Below are 22068 nucleotides of genomic sequence, written 5' to 3'. Positions count from 1 at the left end.
GCAGAGTACATGGCTTCTGATGAAGAGCTACAGTAAGCTTTACCAAAAATTTTAGCTCTTATTGTAAATATTATTGACTGACTCTGTACGTATGCCCTTGGCCATCCGTGTGTGCATTTTGGCTACCTCTCCGGACCCGAGTTCCATCGCTTCTATCTCCCTTTCCCTCTTCCTTCAACAACAACTTGTATTTATATAGCGCCTTTAACGTAGTAAAACATCCCAAGGTGCTTCATAGGAGTGTCATAAAACAAAATTTGATACTGAGCCACATAAGGAGAAATGAGGGCAGATGACCAAAACCTTGGTCAAAGGAGCGCCTTAAAGGAGGTAAGAGAGGCGGAGAGGTTTTGGGAGGGAATTCCAGAGCTTGGGGCCTAGGTAGCTGAAGGCACGGCCACCAATGGTAGAGCGATTATAATCAGGGATGCTCAAGAGGCCAGAATTAAAGTAGCGCTGATACCTCATTTGGTGGGGGGTGGCAGGAGGGGGTGTGCGGGTTGTGGGGCTGGAGGAGATAGGGAGGGGCGAGGCCATCGAGGGATTTGAAAACAAGGATGAGAGTTTTAAAATTGTGGCGTTGCTTGATCAATGTATGTCGGCGAGTACAGGGGTGATGGGTGAACGGGACTTGGTGCGAGTTAGGACAAGGGCAGCCGAGTTTTGGATGACCTCAAGTTTACGTAGGGTAGAACGTTGGAGCCCAGCCAGGAGTGCATTGGAATAGTCTAGTCTAGAGGTAACAATTCCCTTCCCCCATCCTTCATGCCTCCTTTTCTTTCTTCGCCGTCATGTACTCTACTCTCACTAGCCCCTATTCTCCACTACTCATCATCCTTCCCACTCTCCTGCTGCTTAAGGTTTAACTTCTTCCTAAGTAATTCCACATCTTCCCTCTGTGCCTCTCTTGACATCCTTCGAAAGGCCCACTGAGGCACTCATCGCTGCTTCCTAGCTAGCAGCAACCCAAATTGCCCTGTCTTGCTCTCTCTCTGCCCTAAGTGCCTAATCTCCTCCCTGCTCTGCCCCTCTGGACTACGCCAGTAAATTGGGTATCATTGACCCTCTCCGCATTTCCCTTCAAAGTGTACTTGTAAATAAGGGCCTTGTCCTCCATGACCTTATTGTTGACGACCAAATTGACATCATGGCATTGACGGAGACATGGTTGAGGGGTGATGACACCTCTCCCCTTAATGAAGCTTCCTCACCTGGCTATGCTTCCCACCATATTCCACGCCCAAACCGCCGTGGTGGTGGTGTAGCCCTTGTATCTGAATCACACCTTGGTCTGTCTCTACTCCTTTGAATATCTCCCCTTGTTCCACACCTCACGTCTCTCTTTTAAAATCCTTATACTGTACTGCCCACCCAAATAACACACCAATTTTCTCAGATATCTTCTCTGTTTACCTCCCTCTACCTCTGAATCGTGCGACTTCTCATCCTCGGTGATTTCAACCTCCACCTCAACTCTTATTATTCACTGCCTTCCTTTCCTCCCTTAATCTCTCCCTACATGTCTACTACCCCACCCATAAACACGGCTACCCCCTCAATCTTATCATCTCATGTGGCCTCACTATCCTCTCTGTAACCATCACCGATAAGGCACTCTCCGACCATCACTCTCTACCCATATTCCCCTCCTAAACCCACTTCTTTTCATAGCCGCCCTGGAAAAAAACTCTCCCTCAAGTCCCTTACCACTGCACAATTCTTCATGATATCTCTGCAGCTACTGACTTACTAAATCACATCCTCTCCTCCACCTTTGATGCTCTTGTCCCCACTAACATCATTATACACTCATCCCAGTCATTCCTCCTGGTATACCTCTCATCTCCGCTCCTTTAAATCCAAGGGACATAGACTTAGAAACATTAGAAACATTGAAGATAGGAGCAGGAGTAGGCCATTCGGCCCTTCGAGCCTACTCCGCCATTCAATGAGATCATGGCTGATCATTCAAATTCAGTACCCTGTCCCTGCCTTCTCCCCATATCCCTTGATCCCATTAGCCTTAAGAAATATATCCAACTCCTTCTTGAATATATTTAATGAACTGGCCTCCACTGCCCTCTGTGGCAGAGAATTCCACAGGTTCACCACTCTCTGGGTGAAGAAATTCCTCCTCATTTCAGTCCTAAATGGCTTACCCTTTATCCTTAGACTATGACCCCTGGTTCTGGACTCCCCGGCCATCAGAAACATCCTTCCTGCATCTAGTCTGTCCAGGCCTGACAGAATTTTATAGGTTTCGATGAGATCCCCTCTCAATCTTCTAAACTCCAGTGAGTGTAAGTCCAATCGACACAATCTCTCCTCATACGTCATTCCTGCCATCCCAGGTATCAGCCTGGTGAATCTTCGCTGCACTCCTTCCATGGCAAGAACGTCCTTCCTCAGATAAGGCGACCAAAACTGCACACAATACTCAAGGTGCGGTCTCACCAAGGCCCTGTACAACTGCAGCAAGACATCCTTGTTCTTGTACTCGAACCCTCTTGCTACGAAGGCCAACATACCATTTGCCTTCTTAACCGCCTGCTGCACCTGCATGCTTACCTTCAGCGACTGATGCACAATAACACCCAGGTCTCTTTGCACTTCCCCTTCTCCCAATCTATTGCCATTCAAAAAATAATGTGCCTTCCTGTTTTTGCCACCAAAGTGGATAACCTCACCTTTATCCACATTATAGTGCATTTGCCATGTTTCTGCCCAATCACCCAACCTGTCCAAATCGTATTGGAGTTTCACGACATCCTCCTCGCAGCATACCCTCCCACCCAGCTTTGTGTCGTCTGCAAATTTGGAGCTATTACATCCAATTCCCTCTTCCAGATCATTAATATATATTGTGAACAGCTGGGGTCCTAGGACCGATCCTTGCAGTACCCCACTAGTCACCGCCTGCCACTCGGAAAACGACCTGTTTATTCCAACTCTTTGCTTTCTGTCCGCCAACCAGTTCTCTATCCAAGTCAATACCTTGCCCCCAATCCCATGTGCCTTAATTTTGCACGCTAATCTCTTATGCGGGACCTTACCGAAAGCCTTCTGAAAGTCCAAATACACCACATCCACTGGTTCTCCCTTATCTATTTTACCAGTTACATCCTCAAAAAATTCCAATAGATTAGTCAAGCATGATTTACCTTTTTTAAATCCATGTTGACTTTGTCCGATCCTGTCACTGCTTTCCAAGTGCTCTGCTATTACATCTTTTATAATGGACTCCAGCATTTTCCCCACTACTGATGTCAGGCTTACCGGTCTATAATTCCCTGCATTTTCTCTACCACCTTTTTTGAATAGTGGGGTAACATTAGCTACCCTCCAATCCATGGGTCTGTTCCAGAGTCTATCGAGTTCTGGAAGATGACCAGCAATGCATCTACTATTTCTAGGGCCACTTCCTTAAGTACCCTAGGATGTAGATTATCAGGCCTTGGGGATTTATCGGCCTTCAGTCCCATCGATTTTCCTAACACCATTTCCCTACAAATACTGATCATCAGACCCTATGTTCCCCGGCATCTCTGGGAGGTTATTTTGTCCTCCTTTGTGAAGACAGAACCAAAATATGTATTTAATTGGTTTGCCATTTCTTTGTTCCCCATTATAAATTCCCCTGATTCTGACTGCAAGGGACCTGCGCTTGACTTCACCAATCTTTTTCTCTTCACATATCTATAAAAGCTTTTACAGTCAGTTTTTATGTTCCCTGCAAGCTTACTCTCATAATCTATTTTCCCTTTCTTAATTAATCCCTTTGTCCTCCTTTGTTGAATCCTAAACTGCTCCCAATCCTCAGGATTATTGCTTTTTCTGGCCAATTTATATGTCCTCTCCTTGGATCTTATGCTATCCCTAATTTCCCTTATTAGCCACGGTTGAGTCACCTTTTTTGTTTTATTTTTATGCCAAACTGGGATGAACAAATTCTGTAGTTCATCCATTCGGTCTTTGAATGTTTGCCATTGCCTATCCACCGTCAACCCTTTGAGTGACATTCCCCAATCAATCCTACCCAACTCGCTACTCAGACCATCGTAGTTTCCTTTATTTAAATTGAGGACCCTAGTCTCTGAGTCAACTACTTCATTCTCCATCTTAATGAAGAATTCGATCATAATGGCCCAGAACTTGGTGTCGGGGGCTTGCCGTGCGTGCAAGCCCCCGATGTGCACTTACCCGGCGCACCGACATCTGAAACCTGGCCCGCAGTGGATTTCCTGTCAGTGGCCCGGTTCTGATGTCGACGCGCTGTGCTAACCTGACCCAGTGGCGTAGTTAGTGCGATGTGCCGGCTGGGATCAGGTGAGCACTGTTCAGCCAATCAGGGGAGGGGAAACTTCATTCATAAGTTTGAGAGTAAGAACTGTCAAACTCATGAAAAGTACTGCACCCCAAAACACTACATAAACTTTAAATAAAATTTTAAAAAGCATCCCAATCATTAAATTAAGTTTAAAAAAAATAATTTAAACAATTTGTTTTTTTGAAAAAAATAAATTTTTAATGAAAAGGGTCTAAAACTAAACTTACCTTATTGTAGATTCTTTAAAATAATAAACCTGTGGAATTTTTTTTTCTAAATTGCACTAAAACGCTACTTACCTGTAAAAATAAATACGTGTGCTTTTTACAAGCGTAAAGACCGGAGGCCTTTACACGTGCGCAAATCCCCCAAAACACAGGAAATCCAAGACGCACGCCCTGCCCCCTACAGCGCACGCGCTAGCCTCTTCACCACTTAGGTTAGAGGAGAGGAAATGCCGGTTTTCAGTGCATGCGCTGTGCATGCTGAAAACCGACATTTCCTCCGGCCAGACGCGTGAGTACCCCTTCCGTACTCACGCGTTTGGGGAGGAATTACTGCCCCAATATGATCGCTCCGACCCAAGGGGCCTCGTACAACAAGATTGCTAATTAATCCTTTCTCGTTACATAACACCCAGTCTAAGATGGCCTGATCTCTGGTTGGTTCCTCGACATATTGGTCCAGGAAGCACTCCAGGAATTCCTCCTCCACAGTATTGTTACTAATTTGGTTAGCCCAATCTATATGTAGATTAAAGTCACCAATGATGACTGCTGTGCCCTTATTGCACGCTTCTTTAATTTCCCTTTTAATGCCACCCCCAACCTCCGCCTTACTGTTTGGAGGTCTATATACCACTCCCACTAACGTTTTCTTCCCCTTGGTATTTCTCAATTCTACCCATACAGATTCCACATCATCAGAGCTAATATCCTTCATTACAATTGTGTTAATACCTTCTTTAACCAGTAATGCTACCCCACCTCCCTTTCCTTTTTGCCTATCTTTCCTGAATATCGAATACCCCTGGATGTTGAGTTCCCAGCCTTGGCCATCCTTGAGCCAAGTTTCCGTAATCCCAACCAAATCATATTCGTTTACCTCTATTTCTGCAGCCAATTCATCCACCTTTATTACGAATGCTCCTCGCATTAAGACACAAAGCCTTCAGGCTTGTTTTTTTAACGCTCTTAGACCTATTAGAATTATTATTTACTGTTGCCACGTTTGATTTAAACCGTTGATTTCTCTGACTGCCACTTTTTTTCTCCTTCCTATCTTTTGCTTTTATCCTTGTTTCCCTTTCATCTGTCTCCCTGCTCAGGTTCCCAACCCCCTGCCATTTTAGTTTAAACCCTCCCCCCAGAGCACTAGCAAACACTCCCCCTAGGACATCGGTTCCAGCCCTGCCCAGGTGCAGACCGTCCGGTTTGAACTGGTCCCACCTCCTGCAGAACCGGTTCCAATATCCCAGGAACTTGAATCCCTCCCCCTTGCACCATTCCTCTAGCCACGTATTCATCATCTGAAATATCCTTCTATTTCTACTCTGACTAGCACGTGGCACTGGTAGTAATCCTGAGATTACTACCTTTTGAGGTCCTATTTTTTAATTTACCTCCTAACTCCCTATATTCCGCTTTTCGGACCTCATCCCGCTTTTTACCTATATCGTTGGTGCCTATATGCACCACGACAACTGGCTGTTCACCCTCCCCTTCCAAGATGTTCTGCAGCCGCTGTGAGACATCCTTGACCCTTGCACAAGGGAGGCAACACACCATCCTGGAGTCTCGTTTGCGGCCACAGAAATGCCTATCTATTCCCCTCACAATAGAATCCCCTATTACTATAGCTCTCCCACTCTTTTTCCTCCCGTGCTGTGCAGCAGAGCCACCCCTGGTACCAGGAAGTTGGCTGCTGCTGCTTTCCTCTGATAAGCCATCCCCCCCAACAGCACTCAGTGGTGTATCTGTTTGAGAGGGGGATATTCACAGGGGACCCCTGCACTACCTGCCTGTGCCTGATACTCCGCCTGTTGGTCACCTATTCCCTTTCTTCCTGTCCAACCTCTACCTGCGGTGTGTCCAACTCTGTAAACGTGCTATTCACGATGTCCTGAGCATCGCAAGCGCTCCAGTATGCATCCAATTGCAGCTCCAGTGCCGCAATGCGGTCTGTCAGTAGCTGCAGCTGGATGCACTATCGCAGGAGGAGCATACCACGTGGCCAGGCTGTCCTGCCATGACTTACCCTTGAATTAATTGAATTTAAATTAAATCAATCAATCCCACTAATTACACTACAGTTAAATGGTTTACCAACAGTCCCCGCTACACCAGAGAGACCTTGGTAACTATAAACCACGGAGTTAAAGTTTAAAAAAAAAAAAGAGAAATACTCACCAACCAATCACTTACCTGCTTCCTGGTGACGTCACACTTTGATTACTTTTTACCTCTCTCCCCCGCTGCTGAATTGGTATGCCTCGTTCACTGCCGCTGCTTTTATACTCCGCCGCGCTCCTCGCTCCACACACAGGTGCGCTCTGGTCGGGCCTCGTTCACTGCCGCCGCTTTTATCCTCCTCCTTGCTCCACACACAAGTCCGCTCTGGTCGGGCCTCATTCACTGCCACCGCTTTTATCCTCCGCCGTGCTCCTCGCTCCACACACCGGTCCGCTCTGGTCGGGCCTCGTTCACTGCCGCCGCTTTTATCCTCCGCCGCGCTCCTCGCTCCACACACAGGTCCGTCTTTGGCGGACAACGGTCTAATCATCCATCACCAGATTTGGCTCGATCATATAATGCACGACCGGGTCCTGCTCTCCATCACTAAAACCGCCCACTATTCTAAGATCACCCAGGATGGCAAAAATAACACCAAGCTTCTCTTCACCACTAACTGTCTTTTCAAACCATCCTCCCCTGCCGCCTCCTCCCTCACTTCCAACAATAAATGTGAGGAACTCATTGACTTTGTTGTTAAAAAGATCGACAACATCCGTTCAACTGTTTCTGCTTTCAATTCCCTCCCTCCCTCCCCCTAGCCCACTGGACCTTACTTCCTCTCAGTTTTCCCCCTGCCCCAACCGTAAATTGGCATATTTCTCTCCTATCTCCCCCTTTGCCCTTTCAAAGCTCATCTTGTCAATGAGACCGACCTCCTGCTCTCCCGACCCTAATCCTACGAAATTGCTGACAACCCAATTTTCCTTCCTGGCTCCCATGTTAGCAGATATTGTTAACGGCTCTCTCTCCTCTGGTATTGGCCCCCTTTCCTTCAAACCTGCCGTCACCATCCCTCTCTTTATAAAAAAAACCCCTCCGTCCTTGTAAACTATCGCCCCATCTCTAACCTCCCTTTCCTCTCCAAAGTTCTTGAATGTGTTGTTGCCTCCCAAATCCGTGTCCATCTTTCCCAGAACTACTTGTTTGAAACCCTCCAATCAGGCTTCCGCTCTTGCCACAGTACTGAAACTGCTCTTCACAAGGTCACAAATTACATCCTAATTGACTGTGACAAAGGTATTCTATCCTTTCTCATCCTTCTGGACCTGTCTGCAGCCTTTGACACGGTTGACCACAAAATTCTGCTCCAACGCGCCTCCACCGTCGTCCAGCTGGATGGGATTGCACTCGCTTGGTTTCATTCTTATCTTTCCAGGTGTAACCAAAGAATCACCTGCAATGGCTTCGCTTCCTGATTCCGCACTGTCACCCCTAGTGTCCCCCAAGGATTTATCCTTGGCCCCCTCCTATTTCTCATCTGCATGTTGCCCCTCGGTGACATCCTCTGGCAACACAATGTGAGTTTTCATATGTACGCCGATGATACCCAGCTCTACCTCTCCTTCACCTCTCTATATACTCTTGGACTGCTTGTCCGACATCCAGCACTGGATGAGTAGAAATTTCCTCCAATTAAATATCGGGAAGACAGAAGCCATTTTATTTGGTTTACGCCAGAAACACTATACCCTTTCCACTGATTTGATCTCTCTCCCCGACAACTATCAAAGGCTGACCGTCTGTTCGCAACCTTGGTGTCTTTGAACATGAATTGAGCTTCCTACCTCGTATCCGTTCTATCACTAAGACCTAGTTCTATAATTTCTACCTTTTGTAATGTCGCCTATCTCTGCCCTCACCTCAACTTATCTGCTGCTGAAACCCTCCTCCATGCCTTTATCACCTCTAGACTTGACTATTCCAATACACTCCTGGCCGGCCTCATTTTACCCTCAAACTTGAGGTCATCCAAAACTCTGCCGCCCGTGTGCTAACTCGCACCAAGTCCCGCTCACCCATCTCCCCTGTGCTTGCTGACCGACATTGGCTCCCAGTAAAGCAACGCCTCGATTTAAAAAAAAATCTCATCCTTGTTTTCAGATCCTTCATGGCCTCGCCCCATCTTATATCTCTAATCTTCTCCAGCCCTATAATTCCCCATGCCCTCTGCGCTCCGCCTATTCTGGCCTTTTGAATATCCCCGATTTTAAATGCTCCACCGGTTGTGCCTTCAGCTGCCCAGGTCCTAAGCTCTGTAATTCCCTCCCTAAATATCTCTGCCTCTCTTTTTCTCTTTCCTCCTTTAAAACGCTCCTTAAAACCTACCTCTTCGACCAAGCTTTTGGTCATCTGCCCTAACATCTCCTTATATGGTTCGCTGTCTTTTTTTTTGATAACACTCCTGTGAAACGCCATGGGACATTTTATTACATAAAAGGCACTATATAAATAGACGTTGTTGTTGTTGTTGGCCTCCTAATTTTCCTATTTGCATGTTGCTCCTTGGCAACATCATCCGTAGACATAGGGTCAGCTTCCACATGTACACTGACGACACCCAGCTCTACCTCTCCACCACCTCGCTTGACCCCTCCACTGACTATCTATGCTGTCAGACTGCTTCCAGTTTTAGTGAGCCGAAATTTCCTCCAGTTAAACATTGAAAATAATCGATGCTGTCGACTTTGACGTCCGCCACAAACTCTGTACCCTTGCCACCGACGCCATCCCCTTCTCCAGCCACACGCACTCGTTGAACCAGTCTGTTTGTAATCTCTGTGTCCTATTCAACGCTGAGTTAAGTTTCTGACGCCATAGTCTCTTCAGCTCCTAACACCGCTTGCCTCTGTCCTTACCTCAGCCTATCTGCTGCTGAAAGTCTCACCCATGCCTTTGTCACCTCCAGACCTGACTATTCCAGTGCTCCCTGGCTCTGTATACTTCATCACATTGAAAGCTCTGCTGCCGCATCCTACCCCACACCAAGTCCCACTTGCCCATCCCTCCTGTCCTTGCCAACCTATATTGACTCCTAATCACCGAACGCCTCTAAATTAAAATTCTCATCCTCGTGTTTAAATCCCATAATGACCTTTTTGCTGCCTATCTCTACCCTCCACCAGCCCTGTAACCCTCTCCGTTCCTCTAACGCTGGCCTCTTGTGCAAACCCCCTCCCTTCGCTCCACCATTGTTGGCCAAACATTCTGTCGGCCAGCCCCACATTCTGGAATTGGCTGTCAGAGGATCTGCACAAAGTCAAAAAATAAACACTTTTTGCCCATTGCATTACAATTTTTGGCGGGAAATTGCAAGGTGGTCACTGTAAAGGTTTGTAAAGCCCAAAATTAAGTCTGACATTGTCAGTTACATTTTGGATTTCTGCCTTTAAGCAAATTATTAACCAACTTCACTTTTTTAAAGGCATTAATAGTTCCTCCTTGAGGTGCATGCCTCTCCCCTCTTGAAAGAGGAAGGTGGACAGCGGTACAGGTGAGTCACTCCCGGATGTATTACAATGCCTTTTGTAACTGGAGCCATACATTTGTTTTCTTTCCTCATAGCATCCATCTGGTACCATCCATGATGGCACAGCTAAGGTTAGGAATTCGCCCTGCATGAAGCTGCAGAAAGAAACTCGAGTCTTGCTGCTTCATGGCACTGAAAATTCAGGAGTCAATGCTCTGCAACACTATGGCACCTAAGCTATTTTCCCATTGCTGTATTGATTATATATTATGTTAATGTTACTTCTATTGTGTGTATCTGGCTGTCAGGAGATTAAAATGCAGTGTCTGTGTGTTGGAGTCTACTCTTAATTCAAAGTTGCTTGAATCAAATATTTATTGTCACTAACTTTGTGTTATTTACATTGCTTAATTCACATTATTGGATAATTCAATTTTTTTGTTGAAAAACCAACTTTGAATTATTAGTGCACTGTATTTCGCATCTCATTCTGGGGAATAAAGGACATTCCCATAAGGTAAAGGAAGAAGTTTGAGGGTGATTGGCTGGTGAGAAAATGGTACTGGTGGACCCTGTGGAGTATTTTAATTACCCAATGTCTTACTGTATCTATTAAAAAAAAAATTAGAAATCTGATATAATACAGAATATGCTAGAAATACACGAGACCCATCAACACCTGAAAAAAATATGTAAATGTTTTGAGTAGATACTGTTCTTTAAAAGTGAAAGGAAGGCAGGCAGACCCTGATGAGGGGTCTTTACCTGCAATGTTAACCTGCTTTTCTTTTTAAGATGTTGATGGATTAGTGTATTTCCATCATTTTCTATCTTAGTGGCAATTGATATATGGAGGAAGATGACCGAAATAGAGAAATAAAATTCTGTCAGTACTACCCATTTTTTTGTACTGCACCATATTTATTTGCAAGATGAGTAGCAGCAATTTCAGGAAGCCAATTTCCTGCCTTTCCTTAATGGTCACTAAGATATTAATACGCAGTTAGTCATGCAGACTGTCTTTTGAAAAAGATTAAAGCTGATTTCCTACAATACATGAGCCTCTTGCAATATTTCTTTCTTGGTTTTTTAGTACAGTAGTTGTGTTTTAGTGCAGTGGATTAATTCTGCATAGGAAGTGCTATATCATTATTGATGTATTGGTCATTGTGACATAACCTGATCGGTATTTCACATGTCACTAATTCATATTTCAACATAAAGTTGAAACTCGGTTTGGCGCAGTGCCCAACATGCATTGGTTTTCAGATGTGATTTGAAGGAGTCTATTGTGACTTGCAATGGAGTAGGCAAGGTGTTCTCTAACACTTTTCCTAACTGTTGGATGATCAATGAGAGCAGATATCTTTTGGCAAACTTGCATGGTAGGAAGATGGTATGCAGCCAACAGTACTGAGATTTGTGACCTGGGCTGCATAGGTCTGAGCACTTGCAGAAAGCTTTGTATCATTGGGACTCCTACTTGCAGTCTGTGGGAAAAGTATGTTCAGATGTCTACAGATTGTGAGATTTGATGAATCCACAAAATCATAGAAATCATACCGCAGAAGGAAGTCATTCAGCCCATTGTGCCTGTTCTTCAAGTGGTGCTGTCTAGTCTAATCTAATATCTCTGTGCTTTTTGTACATCCTCTAGTTTATTTTAAAAATATTTCTCCAATCCCCTTTTAAATCTTCAGTAGTCACTCTTGGTAAAGCACTTAATGTTCTAATAACCCCATGTATCTTCTAACTTTCACTTCTGTTCTTAGAGTATGTTTTTTTCCTGGGGATGTGTGTTTGAGGTTGTATGACAACTGAAGATTTTTTGGGATAGGGAAGAAGGAAGATTCTTTAGATTGGAAAGTCACCCCCCCCCCCAATAACTTTTATTTTTTTTTAAGGGTTAAGAGATAACTGGAAACTACTGACTAATTTAACAGCCATTGTAGAGAAAAATAATTGAAATGATACAGATCCTGAGACTGGAATTTCTTCCTTCACTTATCTAAGCTAAGCAAAACAAAAATTGATACGAGCTCAATGTGATGAATTAGCAAATCCAGCAATTTCAGGCTCCTCATTAGTAAACACTTGGAAAAACTTAAAAAAAATACTGCTGAGTTGATGCACTGCGCTTGTGCAACGAACAAACAAAACTGGACAACTGCCCACTTTGAATGACCCCGATTAAATTTGAAACATTTGTCTTGCTTAAGCTATTCTTGCTTATTTAGTGTTGAGTGGCTACAGACAAACCTTTACAAAAATCAAGAAATGCTTTCACTAAGATCATTGTTTTTGAAAAGGCATGACAATCTATGCGTCAAATACGCACAGGAAACAAGCATTTACTGAAACCATTGCTGATGTCAGGAGACACACTCAACAATGAATTTTAATCTATTAAAATTTGGGATTGAGCAGGTTGTCAATTGGAGCCATCGGGTGTTCAGCATTGCCATCACTATCTGATCACTTCAATACTGAAACCCAGTAGCTTACGATATAGTGAATATAGTAATTTTAGCATAGAAAAATGTCCAAGGCACTACACTGGAGGTGTAGTCAGGAAAAAATAGATGCTAACACAAAGAAGAGATAGTAGGAAGGGTGATCAAAAGCAAGGTCAGAAGTGGGTTTTAAGGAGGGCCTTAAAAAGAGGAGTGAGAAGTGAAGAGGCAGAGAGATTCAGAGCATGGCATTCAGGTACATGGAATTTCACAGCACAGAAACAGGCCATTCAGCCCAACAGGTCTATGCCAGTGTTTATGCTCCACACAGGCCTCTTCCCACCTTACTTCATCTCACCCTATCAACATATCTTTCTATTCCTTTATCCCTCATGTACTTAACTAGCATCCCCTTAAATGCATCTTTGCTAATTGCCTCAACCACTATGTGGCTGTGAGACATTCTCAACACTCCTAAAGTAAAAAAGTTTCTTCTGAATTCCTTATTAGATTTATTAGTGACTATCTTTTATATTTGTGGCCACTAGTTTAGGACACCCCATAAGTGAAAACATCTTCTGTCTGTTTACCCTATCGAATCTCGTCATAATTTTAAAGACCTCTATCAGGATCACTGCTCGGTTTTCTCTTTGCCTGTTCAATCTTTCCTGGTAGTTGTACCCTCTCAGTTCTGGTATCCTTGTAAATCTTTTTTGCGCTCTCTCCAGTGCTTCTATATCCTTTTTATAATATGTGAAACTGAACTGTGCACAGTGCTCGAAGTGTGATCTAACCAAGATTCTATACAAGTTTAGCATAACATCACTGCTTTTGAATTCTGTTCCTCTAGAAATGAGCCCCAGTACTTTGTTTACATCTTTCATGGCTTTCGTTAACCTGTGTTGCTACAGATACGGTGCATTGCATCCCAAGGTACTAAAATGGGAATAGGATGCAGATTTTGGTTATGATTTTTCATGTAGTCCAGTCCCGGCTGTGCTAACAAAGAGGAGCACTCATTGATTTTTCTCTTCTTTACCCTGGGGACACTGAGGCTAACTATACTGTCCTCAATGCCACTCTGGCTGAAATCAACCAACTCACGGCAGTCCAGAGATTTTACCTGGTTCTTTCCTGTTCTGTGTACCATGGGGGGAGGGGAGGGGGAATTTACCCATAGAACTATGATTGCAGTAGGATGGGTGACTTTTTTTTTGAGGGAGAAGGATAAAATGCTCTCGGCCCTTAAAGTACAGACTCATACAGCTGAAGACAATGAGAAATGAATTTTATACGAGTTTCAATGAAATGCTAATTTTCAGTCCAATATTCAACATTAGATGCAAAACCAGCTGGCATTAACCAGCTCCTGTTCAACTACCAAGAGAACTTGTTCACAGAAAGCACAGCTAAGTTGCTTGTCCCTATCCCCCAATGCTAGCAGTAGGGAAATAAAGCAATATTTTTATGGTTTGCATGGTTAAGAATAGAAGCTTGCCTTCCCTGCAAAAAAAATTAAAGTATATTAATGTGTACACTTTCATAAATACAATTGCTATTTTCTTTCTGTCTAGCATCAATTTCCGACAGAGTAAATATAAAGAAAAAATGCACTCGTCAGTCATTTGGCTTCAGACCCTTAAAACACAACTATTTTGCTGCACCGTCAATCCAACCACTTGGAATGCCGCAAAACTGATGAGCACCAGGTAGATTCCTGACAAAACACTTGAATTGTGCAATACAAAAATTTTTAATCAGACATTTTTTACCATTTACATCTTTAACATATAGGCATGAAGAAATTACAGCACAAACAACAGTGGGAGTTTAAAATGAAACCAATCTAATTTAAGATCAGACTATCAACTGATCAGCTGTGGCTCAGTTGGTAGCACACTCACCTGAGTCAGAATGTTGTGGGTTCAAGTCCCACTCCAGGGACTTGAGCACATAAAACTAGGCTGACACTCCAGTGCAGTGCTGAGGGAGTGCTGCACTGTCGGAGGTGTCGTCTTCGGATGAGACGTTAAACCAAGGCCCTGTCTGCGCTCAATTGGACGTAAAAGATCCCATGGCACTATTTCGAAGAAGAGTAGGGGAGTTATCCCTGGTGTCCTGGCAAATATTTAACATAACAAAAAAAATCTAATCTGGTCATTATCACATTGCTGTTTGTGGGACCGTGTTGCCGCGTTTCCCACATTACAATAGTGACTCCACTTCAAAAATATTTCATTGACAGTAAAGACATCTAGTGGTTGTAAAAGGCGCTATATAAATGCAAGTCTTTCTTTGATTTCGTTTTCCAATATATCTTTAATCATTAAAAAGCTACAAGTATGGGAAAATATTAGTCTTGCAGTTGAAATGCCACCTCATAGCTGCTGTAACTAAACTGTTTGGACCAAATATTTGCCAATCATAACAGTGGTAATACTATATACAGTCAGATTGTAATTTGCCCAAGGCACAACGCTGTGCAGCGGAAATGCCATTTTTACACAGATAAAGCTACTGTAGTCATGTGAAAACCCTTGCCCTAGCCCTGATCCTGCATCTTTCTCTAGTTTCTCTCCCATCTTACCTTAAACCCTCTCCGAGCTCATCATGTGCATGAGCCCTACCACCTCCTGTAACTAGAGGGGTGCCGCAAGGGTCAGTGTTGGGGCCTCCGCTATTTACAATCTATATTAATGACCTAGATGAAGGGACCAAGTGTAATTTATCTAAGTTTGCTGATGATACAAAGCTAGGGGGATAGTAAGCTGTGAGGAGAACACTAAGAGTCTGCAAAGGGATACAGATAGACTAAGTGAGTGGGCAGTAAGGTGGCAGATGGAGTATAATATAGGGAAATGTGAGGTTATTCACTTTGGTAGGAAGAATAAATATTTTTTAAATGGTGAGAAACTTTCAAATGTTGGTGTTCAGAGAGATTTGGATGTCCTTGTGCAAGAAACACAGAAAGCTAGCATGCAGGTACAGGAAGCAATAAGGAAGGCAAATGGCATGTTGGCCTTTATTACCAGGGCGTTGGAGAACAAGAGTAAGGAAGTCTTGCTACAGTTGTACAGGGCCTTGGTGAGACCACACCTGGAGTACTGTGCATAGTTTTGGTCTCCTTATCTAACGAAGGATCTACTTGCTGGGGATGGCATTAAACGGGAAATTAGACGCGTGCAATAAGGGCACAGCAGTTATCATGGGTGACTTTAATCTACATATAGATTGGGCTAACCAAATCAATAACAATACTGTGGAGGAGGAATTCCTGGAGTGTATACGGGATGGTTTCCTGGACCAATATGTTGAGGAACCAACTAGAGATCAGGCCATCTTAGACTGGGTATTATGTAATGAGAAAGGAATAATTAGCAATCTAGCTGTACGAGGCCCCCTGGGGCGGAGCGATCATAATATGATAGAATTCTTCATTAAGATGGAGAGTGAAGTATTTGACTCGGAGACTAGGGTCCTGAATTTAAATAAAGGAAATTACGATGGTATGAGGCGCGAGTTGGATAGGATTGATTGGGGAATGTTACTCAAGGATTGACGGTGGATAGGCAATGGCAAACATTTAAAGATCGCATGGATGAACTGCAGAATTTGTTCATCCCTGTTTGGCATAAAAATAAAACAAAAAAGGTGAATCAACCGCGGCTAACGGGAAATTAGGGACAGCATAAGGTCCAAGGAGAGGACATATAAATTGGCCAGAAAAAGCAGCAAACCTGAGGATTGGGAGCAGTTTAGGATTCAACAAAGGAGGACAAAGGGATTAATTAAGAGGGGGAAAATAGAGTTTGAGAATAAGCTTGCAGGGAACATAAAAACTGACTGTAAAAGCTTCTATAGATAGGTGAAAAGAAAAAGATTGGTGAAGTCAAGTGTAGGTCCCTTGCAGTCAGAATCAGGGGAATTTATAATGGGGAACAAAGAAATGGCAGACCAATTAAATATATAGGCCTAGAAATTCACTAGCCTTAGCGCCGCTTTTGAGGCGCTAGAGGGACTAGCGCCAGAGTTATGGCCAGTTCAAAAATTCCCTGGGGCCCTAAAGTGGCGTTGCACCGGTAGCGCTGCGCCGGCACCGATGACGTCATCGGTGTGCGCAGCGTCCCGGTTGCCATGCCGACGGGCCCCAGCGCCGAAATTCAGTTGCGGCCGCCTCGCCCGTGGCAGCCGCAACTAAGACTCTGGCAACAGAGTCCAACATGTGTTTGCGCCGGCGCATTAAAGGCCCCGCGGCGGCCGGCCGCTTTCCCGCCGGCCGCCTGCCCGCAGCTCCCTCCCCGGACTTCTCCCCCCACCCCCCCGGAACAGATGCAAGCCCGGCACTTGTCCGAGGTGCCGGGCTCATTTTTGAAGAGATTTGCGCGGGCCGCGGCCGGGTGCAGGCAGCTCCTCCTTAACGGAAGGAGGAGGCCTGCACTTCCCGAGCCTGCCGCACCGCAGCGGGCGCCGCAGCGCCGGAATAGTGCCGCAATGCGGCGCGTTGCGCCAGTTTTCAGGCGCTAAAACCCTTCAGTAGCGCCGGCAGCCGTTTGGGCGCGGCGCTACTGAATTTTTGGCGCGCGCAAAGGGACTTAGCGCCGGCGCTAACTTCCGGCGCTAAAACCCTGGCGCAGCGCAAACTCAATTTCTAGGCCATACTTTGGTTCTGTCTTCACAAAGGAGGACACAAATAACCCCCCAGAGATGTCGGGGAAGATAGGGTCTAATGCGTGGGAGGATCTGAAAGAAATCAGTATTTGTAGGGAAGTGGTGTTAGGGAAATTGATGGGATTGAAGGCCGATAAATCCCCAGGGCCTGATAATCTACATCCTAGGGTACTTAAGGAAGTGGCCCTAGAAATAGTAGATGCATTGCTGGTCATCTTCCAAAATTCTATAGACTCTGGAACAGTTCCCATGGATTGGAGGGTAGCTAATGTTACCCCACTTTTCAAAAAAGATGGTAGAGAGAAAACGGGGAATTATAGACTGGTAAGCCTGACATCGGTAGTGGGGAAAATGCTAGAGTCCATTATAAAAGATGTAATAGCAGAGCACTTGGAAAACAGTGACAGGATCGGACAAAGTCAACATGGATTTACAAAAGGTAAATCGTGCTTAACTAATCTGGAATTTTTTGAGGATGTAACTTGTGAAATAGGTAAGGGAGAACCAGTGGATGTGGTGTATTTGGACTTTCAGAAGGCTTTCGATAAGGTCCCGCCTAAGAGATTAGCGTGTAAAGTTAAGGCACATGGGATTGGGGGCAAGGTACTGACTTGGATAGAGAACTGGTTGGCAGACAGGAAGCAAAGAGTTGGAATAAACGGGTCTTTTTCCGAGTGGCGGGCAGTGACTAGTGGGGTACCGCAGGGATCGGTCCTTGGACCCCAGCTATTCACAATATATATTAATGAACTAGATGAGGGAACTAGATGTAATACCTCCAAGTTTGCAGACGACACAAAGCTGGGTGGGCGTGTGTGCTGTGAGGAGGATGCCGAGAAACTCCAGTATGATTTGGACAGGTTGGGTGATTGGGCAGATGCAGTATAATGTGGATAAATGCGAGGTTATCCACTTTGGTGGCAAAAACAGGAAGACAGATTATTATCTGAACGGCAATAGATTGGGAGAAGGGGAAGTGCAACGAGACCTGGGTATCCTTGTGCACCAGTCGCTGAAGGTAAGCATGTAGGTGCAGCAGGTGGTTAAGAAGGCAAATGGTATGTTGGCCTTTGTAGCGAGAGGGATTGAGTACAGGAACAAGGATGTCTTGCTGCAGTTGTACAGGGCCTTGGTGAGACCACATCTGGAGTATTGTGTGCAGTTTTGGTCGCCTTATCTGAGGAAGAATGTTCTTGCCATGGAGGGAGTGCAGCGAAGATTCACCAGGCTGATACCTGGGATGGCAGGAATGACGTATGAGGAGAGATTGGGTCGATTGGGCCTATACTCTCTGGAATTTAGAATAATGAGAGGTGATCTCATTGAAACATACAAGATTCTGAAGGGGATTGACAGGGTAGGTGCTGAGAGGTTACTTCCCCTGGCTGGAGCCTCTAGAACTCGGTGGCATAGTCTCAGGATAAGGGCTAGGCCATTTAAGACTGAGATGAGGAGGAACTTCTTCACTCAGAGGGTTGTGAATCTTTGGAAGTCTCTACCCCAGAGGGCTGTGAATGCTGAGTCTTTCATAGGCTGAGTATATTCAAGGCTGTGATAGATAGATTTTTGGACTCTAGGGAATCAAGTGATATGGAGATTGGGTGGGAAAGGGGAGTTGAGGTCGAAGATCAGCCATGATCTTATTGAATGGCGGAGCAGGCTCGAGGGGCCGTATGACCTACTCCTGCTCTTACTACTTATGTTCTTTGACTCCATTCCCAGTAAACCGCTGACCACCTAACTTCCCTTCTTGGTCTGCATGCTGGCAGACATTATAAATGCTTCCCTCTTCTCAGGTACTGACCCCTCCCTTAAAAAAACAGCTGCCATCACCCCTTCGTCAAAGCCCTTCTTAAAAAATGCTACTTTGACAAAGCTTTTGGTCATCCCTCCTAATATCTCCGCTTTTGGCTTGGGGTCCATTTTTTCCTCACACCTCTGAGACGCTGTGGGAGTTTTTCGACATTAAAGGTGCTACATGAATGCACAATGTTGTTATACCATCCTTTACAAATTTTGGGGGGATTGGTGTAGTACTTGTTTCTTGTCCTCAACTTTTGTTGAGTTTCTGCTGGGACTTAAAGCTGGGGATTGGAGTGAGTTTTGAGATATGACACTATAGTGCTAATTTTCTAAAGAAATCACTTCCTATACATTGAAAGTGCCTTAACTAATGGAACAGATGCGTTAGAATTTCTGTATTATAAACAGAAACTCGTAACAGAAATTGATCTGTTCCATAATTCATGAGGTGCTTTCAATGCACAAAGTGTAATTTCTTTAGAAAATTAGCACGATCGTGCTAAACCTCATAACTCACTCAACAATTATTTGTACAAAGATCAATGCTTTTGTAGTTGATTGATTGATAGATACTGAAAACACCAGTGCTATTACTTTCATAGCCATCTCTATTCAGCATTTATAATTAGAACATTTCAACTCTTTGAATTTCAATTATTTTACCTTTCAAAGAAGATATCCTTTGAGGTTTTTTTCACATTCTAATATCTTTTTATGATCGCCCATGTCTATATTTGCCACGGGTATTGTGACACTGTCTGAAGCTGGCTGTTTCTTGCAATCATATAACTGAGTCTATTGTTGCTTTTGCTGATTAAACCTGCTTAGGGCTCATTGTCAGTGGTAGTGTAATGCTTTTTATCTGATGATTGACACCTTGAACAATCTTGTTCTTTTATGGGTGATGGTGCTATTTCAATGGCATCATCAGCCTCTAGCCAGTTCTATACAAATTTTGATGTCATGTTGTGGATCTTATTTAAATAGTGATTTCTGTCTTTTAATTTTTCATGAAACATTGTTGATTTCAGCATCTGGGTTACTTTGTCCTTCTGCTTTTGCAGATAAGTTCCATTAATCTGTCATTCCAAAAAGCTCCAAACAAATTGATATAGAGGCTGCTTGTGCCATGAAGTTGCCTTAATCTTTTTTCTTTATGAAAACCCTTTATTTTTCCTTAGTTTCTTGGTCAGTTCAGACCATGCATTACCTACTGCTCAGAGGGTGGCAGGCGAGAGCTGCTCCCAGGCATTTGTACATGATAGAAATTCTGAGTTCACTTCCAGAAGTCATGAAAGTGGAATTCTGGGATCATATCTTTCTGCTCCTTTTGAATTAGGTGTTAGATTTTGTTCTGGGAGCCCCTCTTCCATTGCATCAAGACTGATATGGGAACACAATGAGCCTGTGTCCACCCCCTGGTGCAATTCATTGGTGCTCAGTTTATTCTATGGTGCAGTTGATGTATGTTCTTTTATACTGCACCTATTTATTGGTAGCTTATTCTGTAATCCAGTTGTCACATTGGGGATGCTAAAATTGGTTAGGGCGTGACAAAATGCATCAGGGGTCCTGCTACTGATCTTTGTCCATTGACCCCAGCTGGAAAGTATCTATCTCTCCTATATGTATAAAACGGTATGTCGCTCTGTCTGTCTTTCTGTCTCTCTGTCCGGCTATACAATCAAAAGTTATAGAGCGTACCTACACATATGTTGTATCAAAAGAAAGCTCATCATTAGGGGACTCTTGTAGGCGTATTTACTTTTTGGTCGGACAAAAATTATTCCGACGGTATCCAAAAAACGTCAAAATTCCGCTCATTATCCGCTCATTAGCATCGAGTGACGTGAAGGTTGACCAATCATACAGTCGAGCGACCCGACGGTCGACCAATCGCTGCGTCACGGGGGGCGGGTTCATTGCGTGTGCGGGCGGCCATCCTACAGTCGAGTGACAGGATGATTGACCAATCCTACAGTTCAGTGACCTGACGGTTGACCAATCGGTGCGTGTGTGTGTGGGCCTTATCGTTTTGAACCGAGGTGAGTGACGCCATCTTGATTCCAAACTGTTCATTTCTTTTTCCCACTTTCTGCGTGTTTCTTTTCAAAATCTACATTTCCAGCAAAAAAAAAAGTTGCTTTTCAAACACACATTGTTTTTAAAAAAGTTAATTGATTTGTAAATCTTTTCTCTAACATCTAGAATTTTCCTACCTTTCGCCGTTTTTCCAGGCCTCGAAGCCGGGCCCTCTGTTGCCCAGCCATGCCCGAGCTAGGCACCTCCTGTCGCGCTCAACAAGCGGCTCGCGATCGCCGCCATGTTTGTGAAGGCTGGAGGGGGCGGGGCATGAGCCGAGCGTTGCCACCGCCGCCATCTTAGTAAAGGCGGGTGGGGCAGGAGTCAGCACGCGCGACTTGAGTCCGACCTGGCCCCTCACGGTAGGTTGCGCGGCAGCGTCTCTCTCTGCTCTTGAAGCCGGCGGGGGCTCGGGAGATCGGCGGGGGGGGTGCGTGGGCGATCTGGGGGGGGGGGGGCGCGGGCGATCGGGGGGGGGGCAGGCCTCGGGAGATCGGGGGGGGCGCGGGCGATCGGGGGGGGGCAGGCCTCGGGAGATCGGGGGGGGCAGGCGATCGGTCGGGGGGGGGCGGGCCTCGGGAGATGGGGCGGGTCTCGGGAGATCGGGGGGGGCGGGCCTCGGGAGATCGGGGGGGGGCGGGCCTCGGGAGATCGGGGGGGGGGGGGCGGGCCTCGGGAGATCGGGGGGGGGGGAGGGCGGGCCCTCGGGAGATCGGGGGGGGCGGCCTCGGGGGATCGGGGGGGGGGGGCGGGCCTCGGGAGATCGGTGGGGGGCGCGAGCCTCGGGAGATCGGGGGGGGGCGCGAGCCTCGGGAGATCGGGGGGGGCGCGAGGATCGGGGCTCGGGGGGCGGGGCTCGGGGCTGACGGGGCGCTCCCCTCCCCCCCACTCCCCCCACCCCCCCCTCCCCCTCCTTCCTCCCCCCCCTCCTTCCTCACCCCCACCTTCCTCCCCCCACTCCCCCACCTTCCTCCC

The 22068-nt window shown here is 45.5% G+C and overlaps 1 protein-coding gene across 18 annotated transcripts in view; it reads left to right on the top strand.

Moving 5' to 3' along the window:
- The window catches only part of LOC147123101 (prominin-1-A-like), a 240309-nt gene that overhangs the window by 8076 nt on the left and 210165 nt on the right, over positions 1 to 22068 (top strand). Inside the window, exon 1 of one of the 18 annotated variants that reach the window (XM_085966372.1) lies at positions 10037 to 10111. The exons of the other annotated variants lie outside the window; for them this stretch is intronic. The gene's annotated coding sequence lies outside the window, so the exon portion shown is untranslated. Of the gene's footprint in view, positions 1 to 10036; positions 10112 to 22068 lie in introns of those variants that run through there. 18 annotated transcript variants of the gene reach the window in all.

Source organism: Somniosus microcephalus, chromosome 2, assembly GCF_052327205.1.
Source record: "Somniosus microcephalus isolate GS21.2 chromosome 2, FLI_Smic_1.0, whole genome shotgun sequence".
Classification (NCBI taxonomy): Eukaryota; Metazoa; Chordata; class Chondrichthyes; order Squaliformes; family Somniosidae; genus Somniosus; species Somniosus microcephalus.
Note: the sequence above shows the minus strand (reverse complement) of the source record. Positions and strands in the feature narration are given on the sequence as shown.